This window comes from Rutidosis leptorrhynchoides, chromosome 4 (assembly GCF_046630445.1).
Source record: "Rutidosis leptorrhynchoides isolate AG116_Rl617_1_P2 chromosome 4, CSIRO_AGI_Rlap_v1, whole genome shotgun sequence".
NCBI lineage: Eukaryota > Viridiplantae > Streptophyta > Magnoliopsida > Asterales > Asteraceae > Rutidosis > Rutidosis leptorrhynchoides.
In genome coordinates this window covers 135,253,298-135,264,044 of record NC_092336.1, presented here as the reverse complement: position 1 = coordinate 135,264,044, position 10,747 = coordinate 135,253,298, and positions in this window count along the sequence as shown.

Sequence of the window (10,747 nt, the reverse complement as noted above, 5' to 3'; positions counted from 1 at the left end):
TTGAAACTATGTTTTGTACCGACCTAAGGGTCACATACATTTATTCATGCTTGCTATTCGTGGAAGCATATTGTTGGTGTAAAACATTTGATGTCGATTATGACGCCATCTTTCTATCGTGAATCCAACTTCTTTTATTACAGCATATAGTACTTAACCTTGTAATGATCCTGTTGTTGATGATTCGTACACGATAGTTTTGTATGGGGCATCACATTTGATATCAGAGCCTTAGTTGTAGGGAATTAGGTTGCATTAGTGAGTCTAAGACCCACCCGAGTAGGATTCACTAATAGGACTAATCTACAACTTGCTATTTTACTTGTTTTTGCTGAACTTACTGCATGCTGCTGCTTACTTTTACTGCTATATGCCGTATGCTATTACATGATTTCACTACTGCATGCTATTATATGCTTTCGATTGCATGATACTTGTCGTTATTGCCATGCTACTTACTGTTATACATGATTTAGAGTGTTGGCCTAATATGTGCTTGCTTTATGACTTACTGACATGGAAAATTTATTTTTCCTTGTTCAGATGTCGGATATTCCACCTGCTATCATTTTGGGCACTTCAGACTCATCAGCCACCCCACCTGCTGCTGCTGCCGACACACCAATCCCGCTACCCACGAGTGACCCCGGTGCTTCATCTTTCGGGACTAGCAGCCAGGTGCCTGCCCCAGTGGTTACTTCTAGCGGAGCCCAGGACCCTTCAGAGATTCCAGCTCCATCTGCCCCCGGACCCTCAGGATCACAGCCCCGCTCCGATGAGATTGTGATTCCCGCGGAGTTCGGGGAAGGTCTGTTCCGTAACCGGTATTGCAATTGGTGCTGACGTGCCCCTAATGGACGTCTCATTCTGATCGGACCCGCTAGGTACAGACAGATGATGGCCGCTCAAGGACGGCCAGTTCAGCCACCCGTACAGCCACCACATGATTCGGACGACCCATCATCCACTGATGCTTCATTTGACGACACCTCCTCAGACGACTCTAGTGATGATGAGGACCCTGCTGATGTACCTATACATGCACCCTCTACCCCGCCGAAGAAGCAGTACCGTTTTGATGGCACCGTCATTCCAGGGGTGAATGGAGGTCGTGCTTTCACTGACGCATTTGGTCGGCGTCGTAGGGTTACTGCTCGTAAGCGGCTTGTGTCATACCCTGCCGACCCACAAGTGCGTAAGGCACCCCGTTACGTACTGACTATTTCTGGAGCCGGAACATCTGCACCCCATTATGTAATGTCTGCACCACCGGCACCACCTGTACCACCAGCACCGCCTGCCCCACCAGCTCCCACTGTCGAGGAATTGACAAGGGAGGTGGTGAAGTTTTTTCGTATGCCCGAGAAACATATTTAATTAATGTGGCTAACATGTTATGATCCATGTCGGGTCATACCCAATGACAAGCTTACCGACACCTTAAACGTATTTGATCTTAACTGTTGGATCATTAATCGAATACGCGACACTTGGATTTTAGAAAATCGGGTTTCTAAAATATTATCACTCGAGATAAATTGTTTGGACAATTTATATATTAAGGATTTGATTATTTATATGTATAAATAATTATGTTTTGTTATACTTTATAAATTAGTTTATAAAGTACAAGTAACCTATATTTATAACTTGAAATTTAATAACAAGTTTTATATAAAATGTAACAAGTTTTATATAAATTATACTTGTTATTTAAATGATATAAGAATGTAGATTTTGGGACTCCAAGGTGACATCCCATGCTTGCCTTGGTTACTTGAAAACAATATATTCCTTAAGGCATGCAAGACTCTCTTTAACCAAGGGATTCCTTGACTCAAGTGAGAGGGTAAACAAGCAATACACTAATAAAAACTGCCTTTTTTCTGCTGAAACACAGCAGCTGGCCGTGGCCTTTTAGAGGGAAGAAGGGAGTGTTTTTGCATAGTAATCTTGTTAATCAAGTGTCCTAATTAAATCCTAACCAAAGTACTAGGTGTTGGTTATTAGTTTCGGGTATTATCTCTTGAGGTTTCATGCTTTTGAAGCTTGCATTCTCATCATCTTTCTAGTAGCTGCTGTCCAATTTTTCAAGTGTAATCAAAGGGGTTTTGAGCTTGGTTAATTAGTTAGTTAAGTGCCTAAATCTTAACTAACTTAAAGGGTGGTGTTGGTGCATCAAAGGATTGGGTTTTACACTCTTGTTCATCATCATCTTCATCATCTTATAACCTCCTAACTTGGAGTAGGTACATCCCTTTTCTAGCTCTTTTATAGTTGTAAGTATATTTCTAGACTTGATATGGTTTTGGGATTCATGTTTAAAAGGATTAAACAACATATTAATTTGTTTGTGAAAATTGCTTCCGCTTAAAAGTTGAAATTGGTTTTTACATGTACATATATGAAACTTGTTAATATGATGAATTTCAACAATGGTATCTAGAGCCGAGGTCATAGAAATATGCTTCTTGTATTTGGCTTGAAAACCCATTAAGATTACAATCTAGTAACATGCATGAAACTAGAATGAAAAAAAAATTTGGGTTTTGGGTGGGATGTTAAAATGGCCGAATTTATGGGGCTTCCAAAAGGGTTTGAAGCTTCAAATTTGGTCATGTTTTGTTGTTAGTTGTTGTTCACAATCAAGCCTTGACCTTGTGGTTGGATGTGTCTATGATTTGGTTGATTTATTCATTCTTATGGTTTGTAATATTTATTCATTCATTTGGTTTGTAATAATCTTGTAATTTGGCAATGTAATTTATTTTATTTTGGTATGTAAAATAGATTAGGTTGTAATTTCTTTTTCCTAGAAAAAAATGTATTAGGTTGTATATTTTTTGTAAAAAGAAATGAATATTCAAGATGATGAAGGAAGAACACAAGATGGAGCATATGGATGCAAGATTAAGTGGGAGATTTTGAAAAATCTCTTACTTTGTGATCTAACCCTTTAGGTGACACTTGTTTTCGGCTAAACAAGTGTCCACCACCTTGGCTTGATTGTGAACATTGTTGTTATGCATGCTTGTATGATTATTGTGTTTGTATGTTTGGATGATACAAGTAAAATCACATATTAACAACTTGCAAAATGACATTATAATTGGTTATATTAGAAACAACATAAGGACTTAATAAATGGTTATTATGAACAACAAAAGGATAACATATAAAATGGTTTATACAAGTTTATTGGATATAAAACTTGACATGAAAGATGGATTTTCAAATGGACCACACACTAAATGCATGTTAGTTATGGAAATTGTGTTTTCTTATACTAGAATAAAGAAAACATAAAAATCCCTTTAATACTAAAACAAGGAAAACAAGTTTAACGCCATCCTTTTGTGGGACACTTAAACATAGTAGGGAACTCATAATGGGATAAAGGTCACCTAACCGTTATGAGCAAACTAATATGTTAAGATAAAATTTGCATGCTTGTGGGATAAAGGTCACCTAACCACTTGTATGTTAATTTCACATGTTTACACAAGTAGGACGACTTGATTTGGGAATCATGAACTTAGGATCACCGAAGCATGAGGAACAAATAGGCGTTGATGGGATAAATATGCCATGCAAAAGGATTGCATGATCCCATAACTTTGAATTTGCAAAAGGATTGCAATTGTCACATAAATGACTACCTAGCTACATCAAATGACGGGATAAAGGTCACCTAACTGAAATTTGATTTACCGTTGGATTCTAAGATTTAATAAAACAATTAAAATATAAAAGGGTATTGTTTATTAAATTTAAAATCGATACTTAAAGGAACTTTGTTAAATTTTGTAGATGGCCGCCAACAACAACAACAACATGCAAAATGCACCACTTAACCTAAACAACCTATCGTTAAGGTCTCTCCTCGAGAAAGACAAACTCAACCATACGAACTTTATGGATTGGTTCCGTAATCTTATAATTTTCCTCAAACTTGAGGATAAAGCGTATGTGTTGGAGGACCCTATTCCCGACCAACCGGATGAGGAAGATATAGAGGGCATGGCTTATTGGGATAAGTATTACGCCGATTCGGTGCAAGTCGCTTTCCTAATGCTTGGGACTATGATACCCGAACTCCAAAAGGATTTCAAGCATCATAGTGCATATGACATGATCACTCAATTGAAGGAGATGTTCCTTCAACAAGCTCGTGTCGAGCGCTTCGAAACGGTTCAAGCGCTACATGCATGTCGTATGGATGACACCCAATCTGTTTCATCTTATGTCCTCAAAATGAAAAGCCTTATTGATCGTGCAAACCATCTTAATCTCAACATATCTAATGAGCTAGCCACGGATCTTATCCTAAACTCCTTGTCAAAGAGGTTTCACCAATTTGTAATTAATTACAATATGAATGGGATGGATAAGACCATTGGAGAACTTCATGGCATGCTTAGGACGGCGGACACTAGCATGGGTAAGAGGGCTTCACCCGTGCTAATGATCAATGATGGTGGGTCCAAAGGTAATAGCACCTCTAAGCCTAAGGCGGCTAAGAGGAAAGGACCCGCTCATCAAGGCAAGGGAAAGGGGAAGATGGTTACCCCAACCAAAAATAAAAACAAGAAGAAAAAGGTTGCAGGACAAGCAAACCCCAAAGAAGACCCGTTCTTCGGTTGCGGTGAAATGGGTCACTGGAAACGCAACTAAACGGTCTACCTTAAGGAGTTGAAGGAAAAAAGGGATGCGGGGCAAACCTCAGGTAATATATATATATGGTATATATAGAGCTTAGTATTACTTCTTCTAATATATGGGTATTGGACACTGGATGTGGAACTCACATTTGCAATTCTTTGCAGGGGTTCAAAAGAAGTAGCAAGCAAGCGGGAACATTAAGTCTCTTTATGGGTAATGGAGCCAAAGTGCAAGTGAAGGCTCAAGGAGACTTTGTATTAAAGCTTCCAAGTGGTTTGGAACTTATTTTGAACAATGTTTTGTATTCACCGGATTTATGTCGAAACATTATTTCAGTTTCCCGTTTAAAACAATGTGGTTTTTATCTTAATTTTGTTAATGATGATATCCACGTTTATTTAGATAATGTATTCTATTTTAAGGCTTCTCCTTCAAATGGAATTTATGAATTGGTTCATGATGACACATCATCTAGTAGCTCAATATACCATACAAGCACCAAGAAACTCAAAAGGGATTTGAGTGATTCCTACTTATGGCATTATCGCCTTGGTCACATAAACAAGAACCGAATGCGTACACTTCAAAAGAATGGACTTTTGAAATCAAATGAGATGGACTCGTTTGATGTATGTGAATTTTGTTTACAAGGCAAAATGACTAAATCACCTTTCAAAGGGACCTATGAAAGGGCTAAAGATTTATTGGGATTAATACATTCGGATGTATGTGGACCCTTTAAACCCATGACTAGGAATGGTGAAAGATACTTTATTACTTTCATTGATGACTTTAGTCATTTCGGATATGTCTACTTAATAAGACATAAGGATGAAACTTTTGAAGCATTCAAAGAATATCAAAACGAAGTACAAAATCAACTCAACAAGACAATCAAGGTGCTTCGTACCAATAGAGGAGGTGAATACCTAAGCGATGCTTTCCAAGATCATCTTAAGAGTTGTGGGATTATCTCACAACTTACTCCACCAGGAACACCCCAACTTAATGGGGTTTCCGAAAGGAGGAACCGAACCCTAATGGATATGGTTCGATCTATGATGGCAAGAAGCTCGTTACCTCTATCATTTTGGGGTTATTGTCTAAGCTCCGCGGCTCATATTTTAAATATGGCCCCAACCAAGAAAGTGGAACGAACTCCTCACGAGATGTGGTTTGGAAAACCTCCTTCTCTATCATACTTGAAAGTGTGGGCATGTGAAGCTTATCCTAAGCTCTATGATGCTAATAAGTTGCATGCTCGATCCACGAAGTGTATCTTCATAGGATATCCCAAGGATGATATGGGATACTATTCCTATGATTCGACCGAGCAAAATGTATTTGTTGCTCGGAAGGTAGAATTCCTTGAAACTAAGTTCTTAATGGAAGGCGAAAGTGAAAGGAAAATAAATCTTGAAGAGATTCAAGATCAAGTATATGATACACAATTGGTTGACACTAGCACTCAACATGAAAATGTTGAGAGTGATCAAATGGATGATCAAAATACATAAGACGTTCGCAGATATGGTAGGATTAGTAATCCACCTGAGAGATATGGGTTTCTCATGGATGGATGCTATGTGGTTGATTTGGATGAACCAACTAACTACCAAGATGCTTTATCAAGGATTGATAAAGATAAATGGCAGGAAGCCATGAACGCTGAGATGCAATCCATGTATGACAACCAAGTTTGGGAACTTGTTGCGCAACCTCCTGGCTCTAGGCTAGTTGATTGTAAATGGCTTTTCAAAATGAAAACCGACATACATGGAAACTTGGACACATATAAAGCTAGACTTGTAGCAAAAGGTTTCACTCAAACTCAAGGGGTTGACTATGATGAAACCTTTTCGCCAGTGGCAATGCTAAAGTCTATTAGGATATTACTTGCCATTGCTGCTCATTATGATTATGAAATATGGCAAATGGATGTCAAGACCGCTTTCCTAAATGGACATCTTGAGGAAGATGTCTATATGGTTCAGCCAGAAGGTTTTGTTGATCCGAAATATCCTAAAAGGGTATGCAAGTTAAAGAAGTCAATCTACGGATTGAAACAAGCATCTAGAATGTGAAATCATCATTTTAATGAGGAGGCCAAGAAGTTTGGCTTCATTAAAAATGGTGATGAAGCTTGTGTATATAAGAAAGCTAGTGGGAGCACAATCATGTTCCTTGTACTATATGTGGATGATATATTGTTATTTGGAAATGATATTCCGACTATGCAAGGTGTTAAAACTTGGTTAAGTAAATGCTTCTCCATTAAGGATCTTGGAGAAGCACAATACGTTTTGGGGATTGGGATCTATAGGGATAGATCCAAGAAGCTGATAGGTTTGAATCAAAGTACATACATTGAAAAGATCTTGAAAAGGTTCAAGATGGAGAACTCTAAGAAAGGTTTGGTACCTATTCAAAAGGGAACACTTCTCAGTTCATCTCAGTGCCCCACCACGAAAGATGAACATGAGAGAATGAAGAAAGTCCCATATGCATCTGCCATTGGGTCAATCATGTATACAATGATATGTACTAGACCAGACGTGCCATGCGCTCTAAGCTTGACAAGTAGATACCAGAATAACCCAGGAAACAGTCATTGGGTTGCTGTTAAAAGTATATTGAAATACCTTAGGAGAACTAAGGATATGTTTCTAATATATGGGCCTGGTGAAGAGGAACTCGCAGTAAAAGGTTACGTGGATGCGAGTTTCCAAACTGATCGAGATGACTCTCGATCACAGTCCGGTTATGCCTTCATGTTAAATGGAGGTGCGGTCTCTTGGAAGAGTTCAAAACAGGATGTTGTTGCGTTATCCACTACGGAGTCGGAGTACATTGCCGCATCATTGGCAGCTCAGGAAGCTGCATGGATGAAGAAATTCATCGATGACTTAGGAGTGGTCCCTTCCATTCAGGACCCTCTTGGGATCTTTTGTGACAAGAGGTGCGATTGCTCAGATCAAGGAACCTCGTGCTCATCAAAAGACTCATCACATTGAGCGGAGATTTAACTACATCAGGGATGAGGTTAAAAAGGGAAATATATGTATTCACAAAGTTCACACAGATCATAATGTTGCGGATCCACTCACGAAGCTTTTACATGGGCCAAAACATGAGGGACATGTTTGTGCATTAGGGCTTCGATATTCTAGTGATTGGACATGATCTATTTTATGTATTGTAACGGAACGAATTAGTTCAAACTCATTAATATAATTATGGTATTAATTTAATTTTGAGTCGTGTTCCTATTTTGCATATTTTATCCATGAAAAAATAATTATTCTAAATTCCGTAGTTGATCACATTTGTGGGAACAAGTGTGAGGTCTAGACTATTATGAACTTGGATTGGTTAACATTCAAATGGTGAATGTGGGGCGAGGTTGCAACCAAGGTTCATAGATATTTGTGGGACACAAATATTGGAAGACCCGCTCTCAAGATTTACTGTATGGAGCCTTTGTGGTTGATCACATGTAATCTTGAGTAAAGGAGAATATCATTGTATCCTCTGACCTGAGATACATATTGGGTTCAGATATTCACCGAATATCGTGCCTTGATTCCTTCCTTCGCTATTCTGAAAAGGTAGCTCATAAGGGAGGCTTCAGGTATGGTACAAAGTGTAGTGTCTAGGATGTATGTAGCCAAGATGGAATTTGTCCCTCTTATTCGTTGAGAGTCAGATGTCTAAGGCCTGATAAAGTTAAATCTATAAGAGAGTGATCACTCTATGTCTCTTGGATTTAACATGACATCTAGGACAAAAGGATATATTGAAAGATTCACCTAATCATATTCGAGATGGGAACTCGAAAGGGATGATGTTATTGAATGGCACCAAGTCATAACATATTAGGGGTGATGGACGGTCGTTAGGTGGTATCCATCACTTGCATTAATTTCTTATGTTTCTCGTGCAAGTGGGAGATTGAAGGTTTTTCGTATGCCCGAGAGACATATTTAATTAATGTGGCTAACATGTTATGATCCAAGTCGGGTCATACCCAATAACAAGCTTACCGACACCTTAAACGTATTTGATCTTAACTGTTGGATCATTAATCAAATACGCGACACTTAGATTTTAGAAAATCGGGTTTCTAAAATATTATCATTTGAGATAAATTGTTTGGACAATTTATATATTAAGGATTTGATTATTTATATGTATAAATAAATATGTTTTGTTATACTTTATAAATTAGTTTATAAAGTACAAGTAACCTATATTTATAACTTGAAATTTAATAACAAGTTTTATATAAAATGTAACAAGTTTTATATAAATTATACTTGTTATTTAAATGATATAAGAATGCAGATTTTAGGACTCCTAGGTGACATCCCATGCTTGCCTTGGTTACTTGAAAACAATATATTCCTTAAGGCATGCAAGACTCTCTTTAACCAAGGGATTCCTTGACTCAAGTGAGAGGGTAAACAAGCAATACACTAATAAAAACTGCCTTTTTTCTGCTGAAACATAGCAGCTGGCCGTGGCCTTTTAGAGGGAAGAAGGGAGTGTTTTTGCATAGTAATCTTGTGTAACGACCCGCACTTTTCCGATCGTTCTATACTTATGAGATTAATATTTACATAAATTAAACCTTACCAACATGATAAGCAATCCAAATTGTTGAGACTTATGTTTTTGAAAAGAGTTTTACACAACGTTTGACCGATGATATCACGAACTATACAATATATGATAATTATACATACATATTTAACATGATCTAAGGATGTTTTAATATCTCATTTTGTATTAATAACAAAAAGTCATAAGTATATTTTGAAACTACTAACTTAAGTTTTCAAAACAATAACCTACGTAACGTTATTTGACATAAATACTGATGATTTATAATGTTTATACATATATCGTATAAGTAATGTATTTAATCATTTTTAAAGGGCTTTTATACATAAAACAATATAAGTATATTTACAAAAGATAGTTATATTTGAATTCTCGTTCCGTTTCCTCAATAATCCTATACGTATATCTAGGGTACTATACACAGCTTCTAGAAGTATTTACTATTGGTATATACCAATAGAAATCTTCAATTATTGGAATAATATGTCATTCATGACATAATAAATTTTAACTTATCTTAGATATTTTCACTAAAAACCAAATTTTCAAGCCTATAAATAAGCACCATTTCTAACTCATTTTTACACATTCATTTTCCAAATTTTACTTCCAATTTTCACACACACTTGCAAGAACTCTCTCAACTTTTATTTTACTACTTCTTTCCAGCAACTTTACATTTTAAACTTGAGGTAAAAACTCTACTTCAACTCTTTTTCAATTCATATATTTAAAGCTATATATATAAGAGTTTATAAACTAGAACATAGTTTGAATGATTTCAAACTTGTTCGCAAACTAAATAGATCCTTCTAACTTAACTTTTAAAATACTTCAAGACCTGTAACATATCTTAATTATATGCTAACTTAACAAGGTATAACTTGGTTTTTCAAAGAACACCTTAAAAACTGAATTTACGACGTCGGAGTGCAACCGGGGGCTGTTTTGGGTTGGATAATTAAAAACCATCTTAAACTTTGAATTGGAGGTTTATTTTCTGGAAAAATAATTTTTACTATGAATATGATAACACATAAAAATTTCATGATTTAACTCAAAGTATAAGTATTTTTAGAAAAATAATCATTTGAGGTTGTTTACATGATGGAAAATGATTAACTTCATAAGTTTCACTAAAGTTTGACCTATGCCGTGTGATTTTGAATACAAACTAAGGTATTTACAGTTCATAGTCTTAAAGAGGGACTCGATCCAAGGAGATGGCAAGTTGAATCAACGAAAACGGAGTTGTAACGAAGAAATTATGACCGAAACAAAATCAGATATCCAAGACTAGTTTAGCCACGAAAATAATTGGGAAAAAATTAAATAAATCACATCTTTTTAAGTTAACATGATATTTTATATATATGTACTTATAATTCAATTTTATATGGTTCAGGATCACCCGTAAACAACACGAGAAGATTAATCATAAGATCCCATGATTGTACGCAAC